We start from the raw sequence: 26,791 nt of genomic DNA on the forward strand, positions 1-26,791 counted from the left end.
ACATCCACAAACACCCATTCTCTCCACGATCGATGCTCAGTTGCAGCAGTTTGTGCTATCTTTAAGATGCACTGCAGAAATTCACCCAGGATTCTTAGACAGCACCTTCCGAACCCACGGCCACCTCCATCTAGAAGGACAAGGACAGTAACAGTTACATAGCAGCACTCTCCAAGACATCTCATCATCCTGACTCAGATACATATAACTGTTCCTTCACTGTTGCTGGGTTAAACTCCTCAAACTCCCTCCCTGACAACATTGTGGGTGTATCTGCAACAAATGAATTCCAGCAGTTCAAGAAGGCAGCTTGCCACCCCCTTTTCAAGGGTAATTAGGGATGGGCAATAAATACTGACCAGCCAGCAGCACCCTCATTCCACGAGTGAATAAAATAAGTCCTGAAATTTCATAGCTAATAACGTTACATTGGTACTTTCACCATTCAGACTGCAGCAGTTCAAACAAAGTGACTGACTATCCTGTACTCAATGGCTGGCAGGCAGGGACAATAAATGTTGTCTAGCCAGTGATGTGGATCTGCCAAGAATGAATGAAAAAAAGGAAAGTTGACCTCAATTGAGAACACTAGATGTCTGTAAGTGGCATGTCTTTTCTAAGAGTGAACGTTTCCAATTCAACCGGTCTCAATTTACGATCTACCTTAAAATGAACTTCTACAGAGTAGAAAAACCAAAGAGCTTCAGATACTGGAATTCAATAACAAAAACAGAATTTACTGGAAAAACTCAGCAGGCCTAGCAGCATCTGTGGAGAGAAATCAAAGTTAATGTTTCAGTTCCAATGACCCTTCCTCAGAACTAGCAGTTCCAGAGTGGGTAGGTCTGTCTTCGGTAGCACTGCCATTCGTGAAAGATCCATGTAAATCTGTAACATCTGGTTAATCCTCTCACTCAAATGATTTCACTTCTCAATCAAAACATCCTTAAAAAATTAAGTCGCAATGAAGACTTTTTCTTACAATTATATTTCTTACATACATATTGAGGGAATACCTTGAACAAAAATGTACCCCCCAGATTTGTTTTCTTTTAAGTAATCAAAGATATTGCCTTAAACCACTAATGTCAACTCACAGTTAATCTGTTCTTCATTACCATTGACAGACTTAAGGCAATACGTCTAATACATTATTTTTATTATACATGACAGAATTTCCAATATAGTAAGTGTTTAAACCTTACTGATGCACTGTGATGTATCATGAAGTACCGCTAATGATTTCTCATGCTATTTACAATTGGTTATTTTCCTATTAGCACTACCTTATGGATAGTCCATCATTTTTAATGAGTACTTCAAAAAAGTTTGCATTTGGATTGTTGATACGCAGAAAACAACTCATTTATTTTAATTTTGTACACGTCATTTCAATATACAGCAAATAGGCCCCAGTGGATCAAAGAGCATAAGACCTCAGGTTTTTAACCTCAAGTGGATGAGATGTTAGCTGCTTTGTCTTGAATGCAGTCAAAGAGGTCATTGGAAATTCCATGCACCAGAAAGGAAAAGATTGAATATTTTGCTGAGAAAGATAAATTTTCCTGTTAACCAGAGACACTTCTACGAGTTAAACAAAAACTGTTTCTCTATTTTATCATGATTAAACACATAGAAACATAATTAACTTTAATATAACCTTATTAGAATCATAGTTACATACAGATACTTCAGTTGAACTAGTCCACACCGACCATGCTCCCAAACTAAACTAGTCCCACTTGCCTGTGCTTGGCCCATATCCCTCCAAATCATTCCTATTCATGAATTTATAAGAATGTCTTTTAAATGTTGTAATTGTACCTACATCTATCACTTATCTTAGCAGGTCATTCACAACCAAACCACTCTGTAAAAACGTTGCACCTCATGTTCTTTTTAAGTCTTTCTCCTCTCACCTTAAAAAATGCCCCCTAGTCTTCGGGAAAATCTTCAACCACCCAAAATATTATTCTTGACTGCACTTCTCATTGCTGTTTAAGGGCTTTGTTTGGAACAGAACACCTGTACAGATCATTGTATCCCATTTAGGATTTATAACCAAGATCCCAATACAAATGAAATATACCCATTTTCCTGCTGACCTGTTATGAAAAAGAATATTCATTTATACCAAAATAAATGCAGGAACTAGAGAATGCCATTTAGCCTTCTGAGCCTGCTCCACCATTCAATAGGATCTGGCTGCTGTCTTGAATATAGAAACTCTTACTATCTGTTTTTATATTACTAGCTCTCTCATACTCTTGTATAGTTACAGTGTCACTCAATTTGTAAACAAGGAAGTAGAACCTCAGTTTGATTTCTTGTTTGAATGATGGCATTTCTGACAGTATAGTACTACCTGAGCAGTTCACTGAAGCTTCAACTTTGATAATTTCTAGAGTTCAAATTGAACTCATAAGCTCTTAGCTCAGCGATGCAATAACCATTAAAATAACACTATTGCTCCATAATTGTATGCAAACTTCTAACATTTTTCCTGAATTTACAATAAACTGGCTGGTAACTTATAGAATTGATGAGGAGAACCCAATTGATGTGGTTTATTTGGACTTTCAGAAGGCTTTCAACAAAGTCCAACCTAATAGATGAGCAGGTAAAATTAAAACTGTAAAGGACTGGGGTATAATGTATTGAGATGGATTGAAAACCGTTTGGCAGAAAGGCAGCAAAAGGTAAGAGAAAATGGGTCTTTTCTGAATGGAAGGCAGTGACTAGTGAGGTACAATAGAACCATTTTTGAAACAGTACAGGACAGCGCAGGAACAGGCCTTTCAGCCCACAATGCCTGTGCTGACCATCATACTTCACTAAACCAAACACATCTGTCTGCATATAGCCTGTATCCCTCTGTTCTCTTTGTTCATGTTTTAGTCTAAATACCTTTTATGTTGCTATTGTATCTGCTTTGACCACCTCTTCTAGCAGGTTGCTCCAGGCACCCACAACTCTGTGTTAAAAAACTTTGCTCACACAAACCTTTCTCCTCTTACCTTAAACGTATGCCCCCTAGTATTTGACATGTCCACCCTGGAAAAGAAACTTCAACTATCCACCTTATCCATGCCTCTCATAATTTTATATACCTTTATCTGGTCACCCTTCAGCCTATGACACTCTAACAAGAACAAGCCTGTGGCTAAAGGAGATACAAAGATCTCTGTAATTGCCTCAGCAATCTCCTCCCTTGCCTCTTTCAGTATCCTGGGATGGATCCCATCAAGCCCTGGATATTTATTAACCTTAATGGTTTTCAAAATCACTTCCTTTTTAAGATCAACATACCTTTGGGTATCAACAATTCCCTCTATGAAATGACTATTGTCCATGTCTTTCACCTTGGTGAGTACTGTTGGGAAGTACTCATTGAGGATCTCACCTACTCCCATTGTCACCATTCAATAACTTTCTCCCTTATCCTGGAGTGGACCTATGCTTTCACTAGTTTCTCTCTTGTTCTTTATGTCCATATAAAATGCCTTCAGATTCTTCTTAATCCTAATTTCCAAGGACATTTTGTAGCCCCTTCTAGCCCTCCTAGTTTATTTTAAATGTTCTTTTCTGCTGCCTTTATATTCCTCAAGGGCCTTTTTGATATTTGTTTCCCTTACCTTAGCTATGCTTCCTTTTCCTTTTTAACTAAACTTGCAATATCTCTTATCGTGAACCTTGTCATCCTTACCTTTCATCCTCATAGGAACTTGTTGGTCCTCAACTCTGGTTAACTGGCTTTAAACATCGCCCACATATCAGATGTGGATTTAACTTTAAACAGCTGTCCCCAATTTCTCAATTTCCTGCCTAATACTGTGGTACTTAGCCTTCTTCCAATTTAGCACTTTCATCCGAGGACCAGTCTTATCCTTTCCATAATGACCTTAAAACATAAGGAATTCCCAAAGTGATTCCCCCACTGAAACTACAAGCACCAGGCCAGGCTCATTCTCCAAGAGAAGATGTAATGTGGTTCCTACATATGGTTTCAAGAATCTTCCTGGATGCACTTAACAAATTCTAAGCTTGTGGCACAAAGGTAGTCCCAGTGAATATTGGGGAAATTAAAATCATCCAACATGGATGTTGTTTTTCCATCTTTCCATAATCTACCTACTTATCTTTACCCAGAGAGTGGTGGGGGCATGGAATGCGCTGCCCGAGGGAGTGGTAGAGTCAGATTCATTGGCGACCTTTAAGCGGCATTTGGATAGGTACATGGATGGGTGCTTAATCTAGGATAGAAGTGCGGCACAACATCGTGGGCCGAAGGGCCTGTTCTGTGCTGTATTGTTCTATGTTCTATGTTCTATCTGTTCCTCTATCTCCTGCTAGGAGGCCTAGGGCATAACCCCATCATAGTGATTGGATCTTTTTTATTCTTGAGTTCTACTTATATGGCCTAATGGATGATTGCTCCAAGATGTCCTCTCTTGGTGCAGCTGTGACATGCTCCTTAATCAATAATGCAACTCCCCCACCCCTTTTAAATCCCTGTCTAACATACCTGAAACATCTAAACCCTGGAACATTGAGCTTCCGGTCCACCTCTTCTCTCAACCAAGTTTTGGAAATGGCTACAATATCGTAGTTCCATGTACTAATCCAGGCTTTAAGATCATCTAATTTATCTGTTATATTCCTTGCATTAAAATAAGTACACTTCAGACTGCCACTTCAGCCAGATTCATTAACCTGGCCCTGTCTTTTCTTCCTACTTGACTCAGTTGATTTAGCTCCTCTCTTTTCTTCAAACACTCCACTTGCTGATGTACTCTGGTCCCACCTCTGCCACACTTGTTTAAACACTCCCACCTAGCAAACCACTTTACCAGGATATTGGTGCCCCTCCAGTTTAAGTGTAATCCGTCCTTCTTATACAGGTCCCACCTACCCTAGCAGACAGCCCAATGATTCACAAATCTAAATACCTCCCTCCCATACCATCCTTTTAGCCACACATTCAACTTATTACATTCCTATTTCTGGCTTCATCAGCACATGGCAGAAGTAGTAATCCTGAGATTACAACCCTGGAGGTCCTGCTTTTCAATTTACTACCTAACTCCACAAACTGTCTTTCCAGGACCTCATCTCTCTTCCTGCCTGTGTCATTAGTACTGATATGGACCATGATCTCTGGCTATGCACCCTTCCTCTTTACAGTGTCCTATGCCCACTCAGAGACACTCTTGAGCCTGACACCAAGGTGGCAACACACCACCTTGATGTTTCACACACAGCCTCAGAAACACCTATCTGTGCCCCTGATTATAGAGTCCCCTATCACTACTGCTTTCTCACACTTTGAACCTCCCTTCTGTACAACAGAGCCTCTGATGTGGCTGCTGCTAAGCCCTGAGACACTGCTCACCCCCAACAATATCCAAAACAATATAGCTGTTTGAGAGGTATACTCAGGGGACTTCTGCTTACTCGTCTTTCTGGTGGTCACCCAACTCTTCTCTGTCTGTGTAGCCCTGACTGGTGGTGAAACCAGCTCACCATTGCGTTAGCCACAGCCTCATGGATGCTTCCTTACCCTCACCAATATAGTATATGAATTTTAAATCCCATTTCACCTGCTACAGAATTACCACAAACCAGGAAGGCACATCCTTCCTTGTGTCTATCATTCTGGAAAGAATGATGGGAAATATATTACAAGTTAATTTTCCAATGTGTCACTTTAATGTCAAGTCAAGTATGGCTCGGTTAGTAGCCCATTCTGTTGTCTGAGCCGCAAGGTTCTGGACAGAGTCACTTGGCACAAAAAAACCAGATTGACAAGTCAGTACAACATTGTGCTACATTGTTAGATTAGATTAGATTACATTACAGTGTGGAAACAGGCCCTTCGGCCCAACAAGTCCACACACCGATCTGCCGAAGCGCGGAGGTGCTGTCTTTTGTCTGAGATGTTAAACAATAACTCTGTCCATCCTCTTCAATAGTTGTAAAAGACCCGACAGAACAATTTTGAAGAAGAGCAAGGGAGATATCTCAGCATCATGTTCAATATTTGTTCTTCAATCCACATCACGTCTCACTGGTACTATGTTAGCATGCTGGCATAATCTCAATTAAGAACCTTCCTTTAGTGAGAAGATTCAGCATTTTGTCAATCACATTTTCTCATCATTTAAGTTGGACCCAGGTAGCTGAAAGTTACCTTCCACTGAACATCTTACGATGCATTAATGTTTTTTGCAATCCTGTGAATTTACTAAAGTTGTTTTTCAGGATTATTGCCTCAGCTTTTCTAGGTCCACTGGTGCAGATAATTATATCTTCATTTCTTTAGTTTGGTATATCGCTTCGCTGAAACAAGCAATTTGTTTTATCAAATATTGGCTCTTTTCTTTAAGTACCATTTCCTCTGTAAATTACCATGACCATGTTCATGTGGAGAGATTAAGTGCCTCATGTCTGCATAGCCTGAACCACAGTTTAGTTACTGTCTCTGAAAGAACCAGCAGTGGTTAATGCTGTCATGCCTAACTTGTGAAGGGTGGTGTTAGTTATTGACACCTGGCTGCTGGTAACTGATTAATTTTGCCTTCTAGTTACCTTTAATTCTAGTTCATTTGCCCTTGCTTTTTGAACTGGCAAGACAGTCCTGGTATTTATTACTAATCTTAAAATTTTCTAGGGAAGTAAGAGTCAACCTTTACAATACAGGAGTGAGCATTCCTCTTCAGGCCTTATTGTGGAGGGAAGGTCATTCATGGAGCAGCTGAAGATTGGGCCTTCTTTGGCCTGATGTAGGGCTTATACCCGAAACATCGATTCTCCTGCTCCTTGGATGCTGCCTGATCTGCTGTGCTTTTCCAGCACCACACTTTTCGACTCCGTTTATAATTGTGCACAGCCAGTATTAGTTTCTGATTATTTTGTCATAGTTTCTATGTTTATTTGTTTATGGCTGATCTCCACCCCTTTCCTTCCTCCTTTTCATTGTTGCTCATAGTTGATTGTTTCTCGGTGTTCTTGCAGATAATTATTATCCCTTGTTTGTTCCTTGCCAGTCTCCAGTTGCTTATTTTTGATCATCTTTCTAAGGTTGCTGTTGTAGTTAGATCAAAGCAGAGGGAAATTGGAGTACATGATACTTGTGACCATGCCCTCCATGATGTACCAGTTACGTCATTCCTTCCAAATCCTTTCTTTGATTGTGTATGTTGTTGGCATGTTATTCTGAAGTCTGTAAATTGTTGTTAGCCAAGGTGGGCCTACTTTGAACACCTTACTTGCAGTGTTACTAGGGTGGATTCCAGGGCCTGATAGTGAAATGGATGGGCCTTGAAGTCTATAAGCAAGGCTCGTTGGTTGAGTTGGCAGAAACATTCCAGGCCTTAGGAGAATCACTGGAGGTAAGGGCAGTCACAGGAGTGCTGCTTCTGTGGGTTCCTATGATATCCAAGCAGCATGGTGGCTCAGTGGTTAGCACTGCTGCCTCACAGAGCCAGGGATTCGGATTCAATTCCACCCTCGGGTAATTGACTGTGTGGAGTCTCTCCATGTCTATGTGATGATTTGGAGATGTCGGTGTTGGACTGGGGTGTATAAAGTTAAAAATCACACAACACCAGGTTATAGTCCAACAGGTTTAATTGGAAGCACTAGCTTTTGGAGTGACACTCCTTCATCAGGTGATTGTCTATGTGGGTTTCCTCTGGGTGCTCGGGTTTCCTCCCACATTCTAAAGATGTGCAGGTTAGGTGGATTGGCTATGGGAAATGTGGGGTTACAGGGTGGGTGGGATGCTGTTCAGAGGGTTGGTGTGGATCTGATGGGCTGAATGGCCTGCTCTCACATTGTGTGGATTCTGTGATTGAAGTTTGGATTGCTGTAAATTGAGGGTGAGTGCTGCAAGTTTGATATTAGCAGTGGGTTCTGAGATCTTGTAACTCTGAGTAGCAGTGACTGCAATAAGTACATTTGTAAAGGCTATATCTTTTTACTTTTCTGCACTTTTGGATTGTGGACTGAAATGGGAAAAGACCTATTTTGAAAACCAAGGATTATTGAAGGATTGCTGCATGTTTTAAAAGGAAGTAATCTGACACTCACTGTAATGCTATTTACACAGCTGCTTGTTCAGAAGTCTGGTCGCAGACAAGGTGGGGACTGAGTGTCAATGATGACTTGGCCATCAACCAATTGACTGATTGGTCTGTGGACTAGTGATCAGTTAGTGACGTCAAAGGCCTTCTGCCTGCCAACAGCCATGTGATTGGCTCCCAGGTAGCTGAACAGTTTGGGAGTGTGAATGTTTAGGCAGAAGCTCTTAGAACTCAGGGAGAAAAGGTTCTGTGTCTCAGCTCTGCAGTAAAATATATCTTGAGCATGAAGAAAGCCAGTCTATCTTTCCTTCAGCTGTTGCTGCAAGCTGTGCTTCCCAACCAGAGACTTTATAAATATGAACCAGCCACCCTATACTACTATAAGCAAGTGAAAGTACCTGGACAAGGACAATTGAAGTACAGCAGGTCATGACAAGCCAAAGGAACATCTCAGTCAATCCTGTGAACAGACACCATTGAACTTCCTTCCCACACTTTCCATCCACTCAGAGCACCCAATTTTTTGCTTCTGTCTGTGACTGTCTCTGCGTGCGAAGTACGGGAGCTTATAAGGATTGAATTTTAACCAGTAGAGCTAGTTAATGATGGTTCATTGTTGTTTAGTTAGAACCCATTTATTTGTAATAAATAGTCATTTGTGTTCAATATAGAAACCTGGTCTGGGAATAGTAGGGTTTGATTTCCAGTGCTATCCCAGAGAGGCATTGTACTTATGTGGTGCTTAGCATTGGTTTTCCTACTGGCAATCAGCCTTAACATTGGCATGGGCTGCCTCAAGCCAAAAACACGCTTTAAGCCCCTTTAGTTGTATATACAAATGGTCAAACATCTCCTTCGAACACAATGTTGGACATCTTTTGTTTGTCCTTTACCAAGATGGCACCCAAATACTTTTCACAGCAGGAGCATTGATGCTCACACTAGATGCTTTTGGTCCCTAAACACAAGTATGGCACCCAGGCAGTGAATGGGTGCTATCGATCCAACTCTCACACCCTCAGTCTTTGTGATTGTGAACGACTGTAAAAACAGATGGCATTGGAAGTGGCCTAGGGTCATATTATTCTGTATTTGCTTCAGCCAGTGTGACTTACAAGGCAATGTCTGACAACATCAGAAACCTCACAGCCCTGGGTAAAATTATGATAATAAGACAAAATAGCTATTACTGACAGTGTGCTTTCATTATGCAAATGATATTAAGTGAGGCCGTTTGGATTGCCTGTGGCTAGGCTATAATCTCCATGCAGTGATTACAATGTGTCAGACTCAGTCATTTTGATTATGACATGTTAATTACATGCCATCTTCACAGAGCTATGAGTATTACTTGCGGCCGCAAAAACAAAAAGGAGACATGAAATGACAGCTTTTTAACACTTTGAACAAAGTGGGCCTCACTTACACATGTACTCTTTCTGAAATGGCTCTAAATTCCTCACCTCCTTGAGGATTAAACCATTTAATTTCTGAGAAATAAAATATTTCATCCCAGTTTTCAGGCAAAACTTTTCTCCACAAGTAGGCTCATTCAAAATGTACAACATGCACTGCCAACCTGATTCAAATTAGTTAAACAGGAGAGGGTATTACAAATAAATAGTTCTTTTTTTGCAAAGTGCAAAGGGAACTCTGTAAAACAGGCTCTTTTTAAAAATACATTCTCCGGGATGGAAAATCATTTTCAAAACAAGCATATTGTATATCGCTGACAGATATAACCAAAGTTAACCAAAGTTATTTTCATTGATGCCTTTAAATAAAAATCAGAACTTGAGTATTACTGAAAGAGACACATTTTGTGAAAGCTTTTCATCTTGTACTCATCAAGACAATGAACAAGAATACAATTTCAATCAGAAAATCAACGTTAAAATTTTATGAGAAGTGTGTGCCAATAAGGTTGGCTCAACTTGAATGGTGGAGCAGGCTCAAAGTGCAAAGTGGCCTATTCTTGCTCTAGTTTATATATTTCTGCATATTCTGAGTCCTGTGTGTCAAGATACAAAGCTTTCAGAACACAAAATTACAGTCCACTAATAGCCAGACTGGCAACCTAGATTGGCTTTCAGCATAAGTCTTCTCGCACTCAGGATTATCTGGAAAATGTGCCCAAAGTAGAAGAAAATGCAGGTGACCAACAAGATGTACAAGACCACACCACATACAGCAGGGCAATGCAATCAAGTTCAAAGTCAACCAAGTGAAAGTCAAATTTCAGAAGATATCCAAACTTTCCATATTGTTAATCTCACACCATGTGAACAGTATATCAGGAGATTTTACAATTATTAATATCAGAAGTCCTAAAAAGGCAGGAAAACCCATGCTAAAAGTTAGATTGAAATGGGAGCTGATGCAAACGTATTGTCACTAAGCATCCTGAAAACATATAACCCAGCCAGTGCTCCATGGGGCAGTTTATGGGAAGTCATCTGGCAGATTCTTATCACAGTTACAACTTTGTGCATTAGTGGAATCACAGCGCTGCACCCATAGGCAAATTTAACTTGGTTTCCTGAAATCTGCTATTTGGCAGATATTAATAGTCCAAAAACTACAAGTATGCCCAGATCACAGTATAGTCACAAGCGTTAAACCACACAGACAGTGATGAAACACACTCAAATCAGCCAAAGATCTCAAATACTGAATCCCAGATGGATTCAACACAATTGGAAATTTTAAGGATGATGCAATATTATACTTGGAGGATGATGCAACTCCATGTACTGTATCATCCAAGGAAGTGCAGTATGTACATTGAGAAGGAATGTTGAGCAGAACTAGCCGAGATGGAGTGGAATGGTATAATTCAGAAATTCCATCAGGTGAGTTTTGGAGAAATATATCACCTTAAGAATATGCCTGGCTTTTCTCTCTAAAGCTATCCACAAAAGGTACTGATGTGGGATAATTTAAATGCCAAATTTTCATGACTTCCATTTGCACAGCAATATGGTTGGGTCTTAATTGTCCTCTGGATAATTAAGAATGGGCAGTAAATAGCCAGAGATGTCTACATCCTGTGAGTGAATACGAAACATTGCTGTGAATGTACCTGAATGTATTTGTATGTTGAATCATTATGGTTACGGATAAAACAGAGGCAAAGCATGACAACAATCTCCACCTTCTGGTGACAGCAGCACAACAACACTGAGTGATGTTTAACAGGACAAAGTGCTAAGTCATCGTCAGCTACATTAACATGAATGGATCCATTACTCTGCTCATGAAGCCTGTCACAATCCAAGTAGGATCGAGCATGTTAAACAAATGCTGACCCCATAAGATGAAGAAACTCCGTGACATTGCCACAGAATTGTACATTTTCTCTTGCCGAATATTCCCACCATGACTGGCAAAATATTCCAAATTAAAGAATTGCTCATAGAAGGTGTCTCACTTGCGTTAAGATGGAATTCAGAACAATTCTGGACAAGAGTCATATCAGACTCGAAACATTAACTCTGCTTCTTTCTCCATTGATGCTGGCAGACCTGCTGAGTTTCTCCAGCATGTTCTTTGTTTGCCCAGCAATTAATTTTCTAACCATTTTGAGATAGGCCATTGTTGTTCAGAGACAATGAAGAATGACTGAAATCTACAATGAGGAGGCAAATACAGACAGCCGACAATGCACACTGGGCAGAAAGTGTGAATTAAAGTCTAAATTCAGATACTTGGACCCAACTGATCACCGTGCTGCATTGGGAAGGAACAGAATCCAGCTCAGGCTAATGTGCAGCACACAAATCATGCACAAAAAGAGTAAGGAAGAATATTCTAAAGATGATGATTGTGCAGTTTTTCTTAATTCATTCAGGGGGTGTGACTTCACTGGCTGACCAGTATGTATTGCCTGTCCTTAGTTACCCAGAGAAATGGTGGCCAGCTGCCTTTTTGAACCACTGCAGTCCATGTGCTGTGCATAAACCTACAGTGTCCCTGGTGAGAATTTTTTGTAGATGGTATCTTTTCCACATATATCCCCTTCCTTCTAGATGCTTGTGGGTGTGGAAGCTGCTGTCTAAGAACCTTGCTGAAGCGGAAGGCTGAATTTTGTAGATAGTGCACAAATGAGCATTGGCAGTGGAAGTGGTGCAAATCAAGTGGGCTGCTTTATACTGGATATTGTCAAGTTTCTGGAATGATGCTGAAGCTGCACCCATCCAGGCAAGTAGGAGTATTCCATCATGCTCCTGACTTGTGCCTTGTTGATGGTGGACAGACTTTGAGAGTCAGGAAGTGAGTTACTTGCTGCAGAGTTCTTGTACTCATAGGGCTAGTCCAATTCAGTTTCTGGTCAATGGTAGCTCCCAGGATGTTGATAGTAGGAGACTCATTGACGGTCATGCAGGTGAATGTCAAGAGTGATGTTTGAATTCTCTCTTGTTGGAGATGTAGCCTTTGAGCTTTGACATTCAATTTAAGACACAGTTATTTATTTTATTTACAATAAAACTTTACAATAAGGAAAGGGAACATGGTGTTATGTCTCACAGTCAGTATGTCATGATTTGGTGATGAAGAAGGAGCAGCACTCTGAAAGCTAGTGCTTCCAATTAAACCTGTTGGACTATAACCTGGTGTCGTGTGATTTTTAAGTTAATATGTCAGTATGCCTTTAAGATATATTTTCATTATATCATCATCATACCACAGCATGTGACCTGAGGATATAAAGGTCTGTTATTCCATCTTAAAACTTCATGCTAAACTATTGCTAATGACATTCTCTACAGTGTGGAAACAGGTCCTTCGGCTCAATTAGTCCACACCGACCCTCCTAAGAGTAACCCACCCAGACCTATTCCCCCTAACTCTACGGGCAACTTAGAATGGCTAATTCACCTGATTTGCACATCTTTGGACTGTGGGAGGAAACCAGAGCACCTGGAAGAAACTCACACAGACACGGGGAGAATGTGCAAAATGAGAATGAGAAAGCGGAGTCGCAGGTAGATAGGATAGTGAAGAAGGCGTTCGGCATGCTTTCGTTTATTGGTCAGAGTATTGAGTACAGGAGTTGGGAGGTCATGGTGCGGCTGTACAGGACATTGGTTAGGCCACTGTTGGAATATTGCATGCAATTCTGGTCTCCTTCCTATTGGAAAAATGTTGTGAAACTTGAAAGGGTTCAGAAAAGATTTACAGGGATGTTGCCAGGGTTGGAGGATTTGAGCTATAGGGAGAGGTTGAATAGGCTAGGGCTGTTTTCCCTGGAGCGTCGGAGACTGAAGGGTGACCTTATAGAGATTAATAAAATCATGAGGGGCATGGATAGGATAAATAAACAAAATCTTTTCCCTGGGATGACTGAGTCCAGAACTAGAGGGTGAGAGGGGAAAGACATAAAGAGACCTAAGGGGCAACTTTTTCACGCAGAGGGTGGTATGGTGTATATAATGAGCTGCCAGAGGAAGTGGTGGAGGCTGGTACAATTGCAACATTTAAAAGGCATCTGGATGGGTATATGGATAGGAAGGGTTTAGAGGGATATGGGCCGGGTGCTGGCAGGTGGTACTAGATTGGATTGGAATATCTGGTTGGCGTGGACGAGTTGTCTTGTAGGGTCTGTTTCTGTGCTGTACATCTCTCTGACTCTATGACTCTATGACTCTATGAATCAAGAAAGATTCCATCAGACTAGAGAGCAGCAAATCGAACCCTTTGATTCAAGAAGAGAGGGGTGGCTGAAAACAGGAGTCTCTAGGCCAGTTAATTTCGATATCTATTATCGGAAAGGTGTTTGAATCAATCATTTAACAGATTATGGCTGCACACTGAGAAAAATTCAAGGTGACTGAGATAAGTCAAAATACTTTTGTCAAAAGAAATTCATGTTTGGCCAAATCAGCAGAGAACTTTAGAAGAATAGTATGTGCTGAAGAGAAAGGGACCCTCTGGATATACTCTATTTGGACTTCCCGAAGGGATTTGACAAGATGCCAAGTGAAAATTCCTTGGGAAATGTTTGAGCTCATGTTGTAGGAGATAACGTATTAGCATTGATCAAAGATTGATGGCAGAAAGCTGGGAAGAAGCATTAAAAGGTCTTCATCTGAGAGATAGGACATGACAAGTGGAACTTCACAGGAGCCTGAGCTGCAGCCTGAACCTTTCACCACTTACATCAATTCCTGAGATAAGAAGAGTGAAGGCATGCTGGCGAAACATAAGGAAGGTACAAAATGACAGTGGGAGGAATAAGGGGCATCAAGGCACAAATGTTGTTGCTTCATTTCATTGCTGTCATTGTTCTCAAATTGACTGCATTGAGTTATTTATTGAATTGACTTGCATTTATTGTCACATGTACCGAGGCACAGTGAAAAGCTTTGTCTTACGAGCAATACAGGCAGATCACAGAGTTACGTAGCATGGAAATAGTGGCAAAGACAAAAACACAGGTACAGGCGACTTTGTGAGTCCATTCAGTATTCTAACAACAGTAGAGTAGAAACTGTTTCGAAACCGTCTGGCGTGTGTGTTCAGGTTTCTGTACCTTCTCCCTGATGGTAGAGGTTGTAGAAAAACATTGCCAGGGTGGGATGGATCTTTGAGAATGCTGGTGGCCTTTCCTTGACAGTGGGCCTGGTGGATGGATTCTATAGATGGGAGGTTGGCCCTTGTGATTGTCCAGGCTGAGTTCACCACTCTCCGTAACAGTCTCTGATCTTGAATGGTACAGTTGCCATACCAGGTAGTGATACATCCAGACAGAATGCTCTCAATGGTGCACCTATAAAAGTTGGCAAGGGTATTCACTGTCATGCCAAATTTCCTCAGCTGCCTGAGGAAGAAAAGATGTTGTTGGGCCTTTGTAACCAGTGCGTCCACATGAAGAGTCCAAAAAAGCTTGTTGGAAACCACTCCCAGGAGCTTGACACACTTCACCTCTGTGCTGCTATGTGTAGGAGGGCATGAGTAACATCCCGCCAAAAGTCAATAATGAGTTCCTTGGTTTTTCTGGCATTGAGAGCTAGACATTTGCCACAGGTCAAGAGTTATCAATTGGGGCAAGGGCAATTATAATGCGATTAGACAAGAATTAGGATGCATAGAATGGGGTAGCAAAATGCAGGGGATGCAGACAATGGAAATGTGGAGCTGGTTTAAGGAACAGATATTGTGTGTCCTTGATAGGTATGTCCCTGTCAGGCAGGGAGGAAGTGATAAGGTAAGGTGATTTACAACAGAAATTGCATCTCTTGTTATGAAGAAGAAGGAGGCTTATGTGTTGATGAGGCAAAATGGTACAGAAGAGGCGATGGACAGTTACAGATCAGCTAGGAAGGATTTAAAGGTTGCGTTAAGAAGAGCAAACAGACAACATGAGCAGTCTTTAGCAAAAAGAATAAAGGAGAATCCTAAAGCGTTCTATAGGATGTGAGGAATAAAAGGATAAGTGTAGGAATAGGGCCAATCAAAGACAGAAGTAGAAAGTTGAGTGTGGACACTATGGAGATCGGAGAGGTGCGAAATGAATATTTCTCATCGGTTTTCACTCAGGAAATTGTTGAGGAGAAGAATGAGGTATGAGATATTGGACTAAAAAGGATTGAGGTTAGTTACAAACAGGTGTTATCAATCCTAGAAGGAGTGAAATAGACAAGTCCCCTGGGCCAGATGGGATTTATCTGAGGATTCTCTGGGAAGCTAGGGAGGAGATAGCAGAGCCTTTGGCTTTGATATTTGAGTCATCATTGTCTACAGATTTGGTACCAGAGGACTGGAGGATTGCAAATGTTGTGACTTTGTTCAAGAAGGGCAGTAGAGATGACCCAGGTAATGATAGACCAGTGAGCCTTGCTTCTGTTGTAGGAAAGGTTTTGGAAAGGATTATAAGAGATAAGATTTATAATCATCCAGCAAGCAACAATTTGATTTCAGATAGTCAACATGATTTTGTCAAGTGCAGGTTGTGTCTCACAAACCTCATTGAGTTTTTTGAGAAGGTGACCAAGCATGTAGATGAGGGTAGAGCAGTTGACGTGGTATACATGGACTTCAGTAAAGCCTTTGACAAGGTTCCACATGGTAGGCTGTCAGAGAAAATGCAGAGGCATAGAATTGAGGGTGATTTAGCAGTTTGGATTAGAAACTGGCTTTCTGGAAGAAGGCAGCGAGTGGTGGTTGATGGAAAATATTCAGCCTGGAGCCCGGTTACTAGTGATGTGCCACAAGGATCTGTTTTGGGACCACTGCTGTTTGTCATTTTTATAAATGACTTAGATGCGGGCATTGGTGGATGGATTAGTAAATTTGCAGATGACACTAAAATTGATGGAGTAGTGGTTAGTGTGGAAGAATGGTACAGGTTGCAGGGGGACTTGGATAAACTGCAGAATTGGGCTGAGAGGTGGCAAATGGAGTTCAATGCAGATAAATGTGAGGTGATGCACTTTGGGAAGAATAACAGGAAGGCAAACTACTGGGTCAATGGAAAGATTCTTGGTAGTGTGGATGTGCAGAGAGATCTTGGAGTCCATGTACATAGATCCCTGAAAGTTGCCACCCAGGTTGATAGTGCTGTTAAGAAGGCATACGGTGTGTTAGGTTTCATTCGTAGAGGGATTGAGTTCCAGAGTCGCAATATCATGCTGCAACTATACAAAACACTGGTGCGGCCACACTTGGAATATTGTGTACATTTCTGGTCCCCATATTTCAGGAAGGATGTGGAAGCATTGGAAAAGGTGCAGAGGAGATTTACCAGGATGTTGCCTGGTCTGGAGGGAAGGTCTTATGAGGAAAGGCTGAGAGACTTGAACCTGTTCTCATTGAAAAGAAGAAGGCTAAGAGGGGATTTGATAAGAGACATACAAGATGATCAGAGGATTAAACAGGGTAGACAGTGAAAGTCTTTTTCCTAGGATGATGTTGTCAGCGTGCACGAGGGGGCATAACTACAAATTGAGGGGTGATAGATTTAAGACAGATATCAGAGGCAGGTTATTTACTCAGAGAGTGGTAAGGGCATGGAATGCCCTGCCTGCCAATGTAGTTAACTCAGCCACATTAGGGAGATTTAAACAATCCTTGGATGAGCACATGGATGATTTTGGGGTAGTGTAGGGGGGAAAGAGCTGAGAATAGCTCACAGGTCAACGCAACACCGAGGGCCGAAGGGCCTGTTCTATGCTGTATTGTTCTATGTTCTATGTTGTTCTCAGTGCACCATTTTTCCAGGTCTTCCACCTCCTGTCTGTAATCTGTTTCGTTGTCACCTGAGATTCGACTGACTATGGTGGTATCATCAGCGAACTTGTAAATGCCGTTAGTCTGGTATTTGGCGACACAGTCATGGGTATACAGTGAGGACATTAGGGGGCTGAGTACAGACCCCTTGGGACTCCAGTGTCGAGTGTTAGTGAGAATGAAATATTGTCCCCAGTCTTCACTGATTGTGGTCTGTGGGTCAGGAAACGGAGGATCCAGTTGCAGAGAGTGGGGCTTAGTCCATGATCACTAAGTTTAGTAATCAGTCTCGAGGGGATAATAGTGTTGAAGGTTGAACTGTAGTCAATGAATAGGATACGTACGTAACTGTTCTTGGTGTGAAGATATTCTAGGGAGGAGTGATGGGCAAGCGATATGGCATTTTCATGTTAAAATTGTTGGAGTTGTTAATCTTTGTACAAGTCATTCTGAAATGTAACAGGCCCCATATGTGCACTGTGTGCTGCTCAGGTAATATTGCAAGTCAGTGTCAAGCAGTAGTGCAGCACAAATTGCATTACTCTGCATATTCCCATGATCTCTATCACCTGGATGAAATCTTCAAGGAGAAAGTGAGGACTGCAGATGCTGGAGATCAGAGCTGAAAATGTGTTGCTGGAAAAGCGCAGCAGGTCAGGCAGCATCCAAGGAACAGGAGAATCGATGTTTCGGGCATCAGCCCTGATGCCCAAAATGTCGATTCTCCTGTTCCTTGGATGCTGCCTGACCTGCTGCGCTTTTCTAGCAACACATTTTCAGCACCTGGAAGAAAACTGTGGTACAGGCCCCTGCAGAAATGAGCCCTAGATGTGTGCAGCATTGGAAGCCAAATATAATCTTAATACGGCAGGGATACACTCACCTCACAGATACATTCTCCAAATGGTGGGAGTGGCTTGCACTACTAAGCACCACCAAGATATGCAGTGACCCAGCTGCAGACACTGCTCCTCAGAGGGATCATGATCAGGTGAGCTCTACTGGACAGGTTCCTTATCTCAAAGATCATAAACATTCCCTGAAGTTCAATCCTACATGTGTCAGAATACTCAAAGAGGCCTCTGTTGACAACATGACATAATAAAATGTTGTATCCATAGGTCCACATCCTCCAAGAATGAGGTCCATTGATTCAGGAGACTGTTCCAGCAACTAGCAGTAGAATTAAAATGCAACAGACATGGATCATGTGGAATTGTTATCTGTGTGTTTTATATACACAGTGATTAAACATCAGCATCATCTTTATCCTCATACAATTTCTTAATCTTCCATTTTTGATCTGAATGCCTCAGTGCTGCCCTGATATCTGCTGTTGTATTGAAGGCAGTGGCTGTCCATTCTTCCCCTGGTGTCTGACATTACCTCGCTGGCTTTCCTCTGCTGGTTGAAGGCCTCAAAGGCTGCTGAAATACTGCTGCCTGATGTTCCCCTGCCTGTCTTTGCATCTCCATCAGGTCTCGGCTGAGTCCAGAGGCTCGTCATCTGCACGGGGCTTGGCAGGGTCTGGTCTCTCACAGTCACCCAAGTTTCAGAGATGCCACATTAACTGCGAACATGTGTGAGTGATGAGTGACTCGATTGTGTGCCCATGAGAGTGAATGCCTTTGTGCGAGTGAAAAGTGCAGTGGAATGTTGTGATAGTGTATCCTCTGAGGATTCAGTGCCATTCTCATCCTCAGATAGTAATGGAACTAGAGATGGAGCTGGGATTAGGCTCTCTCTTCTAATGTCTCTGGGTCTTGATGCTGGAATGTGCAGTGAAAAACAAACAGAATTAGCTCATGGTTGAGTACCGTCCCTTTATCCAGGCCACGTTTTATGTGTTAATCCTGTCTGTGCATTGGGCATGACAAGACTGGAGGCATCCTCACAAGACTCTCCATTGGTGCACTCTCAGCCTTAGCCTGCCCCGGCCAGTTGTGTCACCTCCTCTGCGGCTGGCGTGAGGAGTCTGAGGTGAGGGATGCCTCCTCCAGTCTTCTCTTGCTCACACTGATTGTGAGCTCCTTCCTCCTACAGACAGACAGAAGATTAGCTTTTACCCCAGAGCATTACGCAATAACTGTGCAGTCACACTCGTGAGATGGTTCTTCCCGTGAGCAAGTATTCCGGACACAGAGGGAAACATGTTCCAGTACTCCCTACCTCTCCTGGAAAGGAGAATTCCAGAATTGAGCAAGAGGCAAAATCAGATTCCCACCATCAACCACGTTCTTCCTGGTCATGTGACAGGGTGAGTATTTAGCCAGCAGGCAGCGAGAGGCCACTGAGCATGGTATTCAAATCTCATTAATATCACAACTTGTGGGAATTAGCTTCAATTTCCCACCAAACTTCTCCCTAACCAAAACATCCAACACATCCGCAGCACGAAGCTGATGACGAGTCGTACTTCTTTATCCAGTTTGGGGTAAGTACTTGCTGCTTTGTCTGTATAACAGTATGGCTTTAAATGAGGTTCACATTCAATTGTGCTATCAGTTCTCCAAATACAGCCATTGTATTCCATGGAGTGACAGGGCAACCTGTCCCCAAGGGCCATTCCCCTCCAGGCCTATGGCAAATATGGGACACAAAAGAGTGAAACAGGGAGTGGCACTATCAGAAAGGAATGGAACTGGGAAAGAAATAAAGGGGAGTGTATGGGATGGGTTCGAATTGTTGATGATATTTGACAGCTGCATGACCTTGTATAAGTTCTGTGATGGGTGACTCACATTCCTGTATATGCCGAAGATGGCACAATCAACTTGTTTTTCTGTACTTGCGGTTCGCTACACAACACAAAAGAGTTTTGTTCTGAATCGTCGCACTTCCCCTCAGACCAGGATCGTGAATGGTGCCAGGATCGAACTGAAGCCTCCAGACCAGCCTTCGATCAAGGACTCCCTGAGGGGCAGAAGGGCATGGGGCTTATTGTCTTTTTCCTTTCTTTTTCACCTTAGAGTTTACTTAATAAATGTTCATGTTTAATTAAATTTATGTTGTCAAGTCTTCTCTTAACCATATTTAACCAAATAAGGAAGAATCATTCGGATACAGTTTATGAACGAAGATAGGGAGGAAGGATAAATGAAGTAAGAGCGTGCTGCAGTCAGTCTGAGCAGTCACAGCAGCTTGAAAAGTTAACTTTGCTCCTCTCTCCACAGATGCTACCAGAGTTGCTAAGTTTCTCCAGCATTTACTGTGTTTGTTAACAGTAGATTTGTGTCGTTTTTAAAAATCAATTTTAAACAGTTAAATGGCCAATGTACCAACAATATTGAGAGAAATAAGAAAGAAGATTAATTAAATCACAAGTCAATGATCTCAATCGTTCTGGCTTTCAGATGATAGGAAGATGAGGCAAGTAGCAGTTTTTGTGGTCCTGAATAAAAAATGAATTAGATTCAGAGATGTCACAGTTCATCATACCAAGGCAGGCTTTGTGTTACGGCAGATTTGGCATTCAGAATTTGGTGCTCAGCAGAAAGAACATTTCAGGGAAGCAGTGACTGCTGCCCGGTATAACTCAGTGGGTAACATGCTTGTACAACTTGGAAGTTCAAGTGTCAAAGCTGGAACTTGACACATATTCTAGGCTGACCCTGCAATGCAGCTTTGAAGGAGAACGGCATTGTTGGGGGGGTGCTATCTCTCAGTTAAGATGTTAAACTGAATTGGCTACAGTGTTTCCAAAATTACGATGATGTCTACACTTTGGAATATGAGATGCTTTGAAGTTGTTGGAGATTCCATTTAAATGCATTTTTTTGTTTTTAATAGTAATAATAAAACAGAAAGAAACATACACATGCAAACAAGAAAATCTACCAAGAAAACAGGTGAAGTGCCAGATATCCATTAAGAGGTTCCCAATAAGAGGTATTATTTTTCAGTTTCTAATTAGTCAAAGATCAATTTTTATGCTGTGCCTTATGTTAGTTTAGCCTGTTTGGTTTAATTACTGGTTAGCAATTCTTTATTTGGAATCCATGTGCATGCTTGATGAGTTCTATCAGCTGGATAACAGACACAGCATATACAGAAAGAAACCTGGGAACTGTTAAATCACCATTTAAAGTATGTCAGGAGCTATAATGCTGCAGATACCCTTCATTTAAGCAATTTATTTTTGAAATGAAAATGGGGCAGAGGTTGGACATACCCATAGGCCCTTGCTCAAACAGCATTGTTGTTTTCCAGCTCTGTAAGGCACAATCAGTCATGGGTAATTATCCTGCCAATAGGAGGCAACTTTCATGTAATATATCATATGTCTCAGTCTGTCAGCAAACTGCTGCATTTTCATTGGCCATTCCCTTTCTGGCTGACTCTGCTCACAGAAATATCCAAATAAATTAATAGAGAGAGAAAAAAAATTAGACTAAATCAACCATTGTAATTGCTGATTTATTTGTCAGACATCATACCAAGGCCAGTGCAAGTATTAATGCAACACTTTCTACCTCCCAGCATGTTTACTTCAGTGGTCTCTTGTGATATTCACATTGCTAGTCTCAGTGTGTGCAGGGAACTATTTCATGTGTTTCAAAGTATAAATAGTTGTTTCCTGTACCTAAAATAACTTTTAATTATTATCGGCATAATTTTAAAACAGCTGATGTCATTTGATATCTTCCTGGTGAATTAATATGTTTGAACTTCTCCAAGTCAATCACTTCCTCATAGTCTTTCTTATTTGATGAATTCCTGATGATGGGTAGGTCCTTTGTTTGAATTGAAATATACAGTATCTGTGTACAAATGTCTTTTGTGATCTGTTTTGGTCATGTGACTCGTACCATGAGGCACCCCACACTATAGGCAGCTTTCTAACGGGAACTTTATTAAGGAATTTATTCTGACCAGACTGTCATGCTCAAATATCAGATGTGGAGGTGAGATGTTTTTAAAAAAGCATAGCTACTGATGGAGTGATACAGGAATGTTCAGAGCTATGAAAGTGCTATAAGCATCTCAAATAAATTAAAATAGAACAAAAAAAATCAAGACACAGCTGAAACACAGAGAAGAGAAAATGGCTGCAACTTTTCTTCTTCTACCCTGGTTTAAATGACAAGTAACATGAAGCAAAACTGCCTGGTTTTTCTACACGCAATGATAAATTGATGAAACAGAGATTTGTTTCACAGGCCAGAGAAGTCACATGTCACTACATTCTTATCACTGTTGGGAAAAGACAATTTCAAAGTGAACTCCACCCTGAATTTCTCTGAAGAACAAAAAAGAATTCTTAAAATTTTGGAAATTTTTGAAGTAAATGTAACTTATCTGATGAGTAAGTTAAATGTGAATATAACTTTTGAATACTACATGTCCAATATTAGGACGCAAAAGAATTTGTTAATCAATACATGACTCACTAACAACTCATAGAATCCTTAAATTTTCACATTTCAAAAATGATCTAATTGAAGGCAGGAGTATATTAGGCTCAAGAGTTCCTGTCGTGAGAGCTCATCTATTGGAGGGTGAGATGTTTACACTCAGGAATACACATGCAGAAGTATTGAAGCTGCAAATGAGCAACTATAGCATATTCACAGAATAGATCAGGACTTGCATTATGCTGATTAATACTCCATCCACAAATGACAGAACAACCACAGGTAAAGGGCAGGGACCAAATACTGCAGAGAACAACATATAAACGAGAAGACGGCATGTCCAGCAAGGAGATTTTCATTACAAGAAGATAAATCATATGCACACATACATATGGCCAAAATATAGCACAACAAGCAGGGACAGATGGCCACTAGAAAAATATAGGCATCTCACTAGAGAGATTCAGATTTATCATTCCATATCACACAGGTTGGTTTGGTCATTTTGATAGGTGAGACCTGGTTATTGACTGTTCGGCTAAAGACTGCATCATGATTCTCATAGACCTCCCTGAAGTAGCTTAACATGGCAATCCAAAATTTAAGGCCTTTAAAATAACATTGAGGCAATAGGATGACATCAAGGCCAATGGAAAGCAGAAGTTTATAGTTTCGACTTAAAACCCTCAACCCACCTAAGAGATTTGTAGTATATCGTAGCACAATAAATTATTGACCTTGGAACAGAATCTAGAGGAATATTACGTAGGTGAATAGCCAATGGAACACACATGCATATAATTAGCACACCAGCACAAATTAAAGATGCAGTGCATTTACAGAGACCAATGAGAACAATGAACTGCTCATACATTAGAACAATAGATATGGTAACTTGGTAACTCAAAATGTACATAATAATACAAGCAATGTTTTTCATTAAAAAAATGGTATGTTTGCCTTGAAATGCAATAATGTACAAATGTCCTTCCTGATCTGTTGTAGTCTTGTGGCCTCTATACACACTGCAGGTATCCATCTTAAAGACATTTCAATTAAAATAAGGCATTCTGATCAGATTTTTATTTGTTCTAATCAGAACAATCTTCTTTAACCTCACATGTTATTGCAGGGAGTGAGATGCAAAATATAATGCTGTCCTCAACTCCAACAGTGACACAGCTTTGGCACATCTGTCTCATTTGGGGGATAATTGTTTTGTATAGTGGATAGGATCTAATGTAGAAAACAGTATATTGAAAGATATCACTAAATGTGGATGATGATAATGAGCAATGTATTTTTGTTTCCATTTAGATAGAGAGAAATTGTTCTCATTTGTAAAAGGAATGAGAACAAGGGGGCACAGATTTAAAGTGATCTGCAAGGAGTTAGGATAAGGAACGCACTGCCAGGAAGTGTAGTGAATGGCAGAGACAAAATCAGAAATTGCTGGAAAAGTTCAGCATGTCTGGCAGCATCTGTGGGAAAAAAAATCAGAGTTAACGTTTCGGGTACATCGTTTCTTTTTCAGAACACTAGTGATAGCAGTTTCAATTGAGGTATTCAAAAGAGCATTAAATGATTCTGTAGATAAAAATAAAGTGTGTGGGTATAGAGAAAAAGCAGGAGATTGTAATGGTGTTTATTTAACAAGTAATGATGAGTATTTAATAAGCTGGTAAAGGCACGATTGGCCAAATGGCCTCGTTCTACACTGTAAGAATTTTGTGATTGTGTGATCATGAGATTTGTAATTCTGCCAGACTGGATTGTGGGAAGGAGGAGATTTCTCAAAACCTTGGTATGGTAATGGAGGGAAGGGGAACTGGTGCAAACTCCAGAGGGGAAGAGCAAAGTAGAGCCAAATTTGTTGCAGTTTGTGATTTGTGTCATTGTTTCTGATTTTGTTAAATTAATGCTGAAAGAGTTGAAAACCCCATTAGTTAAGGCCAATTGATGCTTAAACAATAACATGTTTAGTGATTGGGTGAGGATAGTGAGTGAAGCTTTTTTAAAATATGAGTGAGACCTGTTCAAGTGACCTTCTGACTCAGTGCAGGAGGTGCACAGAACATTATCTTTTCATCGGAATCAAGGAGCCATGGGAGGAAGGATATATGATGTAGTCCTGTAAACACTGCTGTCTTAGATTTAACCCACTCAGATCAAACCATTACATTGCTTTTGATTGACATATTTGAACATTTAATACAGGATACAGAATTGTATTTTCTCCATTAGAAAAAGGATTCAGATTTCTGCTGGATTTGTAAAACTATTCCTTTTTACAAAGAGGATATAGTTGGTGAAAACACTAAGCTGTTGCATTGCTGGAATATGAGTTGGTCGATTTGATATTGTAACATTTATGAGGTACTGAATTTCGACATGTTCAATTAACCACCTGGAGTGAAGTGGGGTTGGCAATGATACTCTGGAATGTGGCACAATGTTTTGAAATAAAGACTCTGTTTAAGAAGTAAAAACGGCACTTGAGAGTGAGTAAAGACGACATTTCAGGCAATAGTGAGAGTTGTGTTTTAAGTCCGATTTTTGTGTGGGCACAACTCAGCAATTCGAAGCCTTCGCTTCTGCATCCATTACCTTTGACCATTTGTACTTTTACAAGACTATGGCTGTATCATATGTTGTTATGTCAAGATTAGAGTGGTGCTGGAAAAGCACAGCAGGTCAGGCAGCATCCGAGGAACAGAAGAATCACGAGTTGCTAAGTAAAGTTGCATCATGTTTTATGGGGTGTTTCTCATCATGAAGTCTTATGAAATTTCTCACCGTAACTTACCAAATGTCCCTCATCACTATAGGATCCGTCATGTCCAGGTGCAGCCCTATTTTACTATTCCCAGAACAACTTGTTAATCAGCAGATGTTGGCCAAAAAGCCAGACCTTTGTGCCCATGCCATCTTTGGAAGATGGTGTACACCTGGAGAAGTACTGTCAGTACTGTCACTCCCTGCAATAACACGTGAGGTTAAAGAAGATTGTTCTGATTAGAACAAATAAAAATCTGATCAGAATGCCTTGTTTTAATTGAAATGTCTTTAAGATGGATACAGGGACGGTTAGGGTTCCTGACATTTGTACCAAACATGGCAGACTTAGGGAAATTGGCATTCTACTTTCTGGGCATGAACCTGGAGGTCCTGCTAGATGGGGTAGTGTACAGGTAGGACTTTCTCTATCCCCAGGACCAGGGGTGGAGTCCACAACATCCGAGCACGGCAGCCTCATCTGAATAAGCCACCTGGTTAGTGGAGTCTCAGCTGTTTAGAGGAATACAGAGCACTGCAGGAAGAAGGTCAATGACCAGATACTTGCTCTGGTTTCACTGTCAGGAATTCTCGTCATTGACCTTATTTGCTGTGTGTGGAAGCTGAATATTAATGTGTTGAGCCACAGCAGTAGGAGTCCATTTAACAAGCTCCAGTTCTGAAGAAAGGTCATTGGATCGGAAATGTTAACTCTGATTTCTCTCCACAGTTCCTGAATTTTTCCAGCAATTTCTGTTTTTGTTTTCCATTTCCAGCATCTGCAGTTCTTTGTTTTTCTTTCTGTTTAAAAGTTATAATCCCTCTTAATTGGCAACTCATCACGACCCAGTGAGAAACCTGCCTTGCTGCTTAGCAGATGCATAAAAGATGCAGCAAGACATTCCAGATGTTGAGATAGGTTTCGTCAGAACTCTTTCCATTACTGACCAAAACTTTGCCAATAGACCATTTCGCTCAGGAAGATCACACTCTATCATTTTACAACTGATTGCATTGTCACTGCATACTGTTCAGGTTGATTTCTTTTTATTGCTTACTCTTTGTGTAATGTTATGTCTGGAAGTTGGTCCAGTTCATCTTTTAAGGAATCTGATGTTTGATAGGGAACTAAGAGGATACAGATTACACATGTGATACACGAGCTCAGGGCATCAGGATCTGGTAGTTGGACAATTATAAATTAAGTAAATCATGGAGTTTAGGAGGAATCCTCACCCTAGGAATGGTGTAAGCATCAGAGAGACTAAGCTGGTTCTTGGAACAGCAATATTTGGGAGGAAGACAAAAAAATAGAATGAACTATTCATGAAACTCCATACATAGCAAACA

Source organism: Chiloscyllium punctatum, chromosome 1 (genome assembly GCF_047496795.1).
Source record: "Chiloscyllium punctatum isolate Juve2018m chromosome 1, sChiPun1.3, whole genome shotgun sequence".
Classification (NCBI taxonomy): Eukaryota; Metazoa; Chordata; class Chondrichthyes; order Orectolobiformes; family Hemiscylliidae; genus Chiloscyllium; species Chiloscyllium punctatum.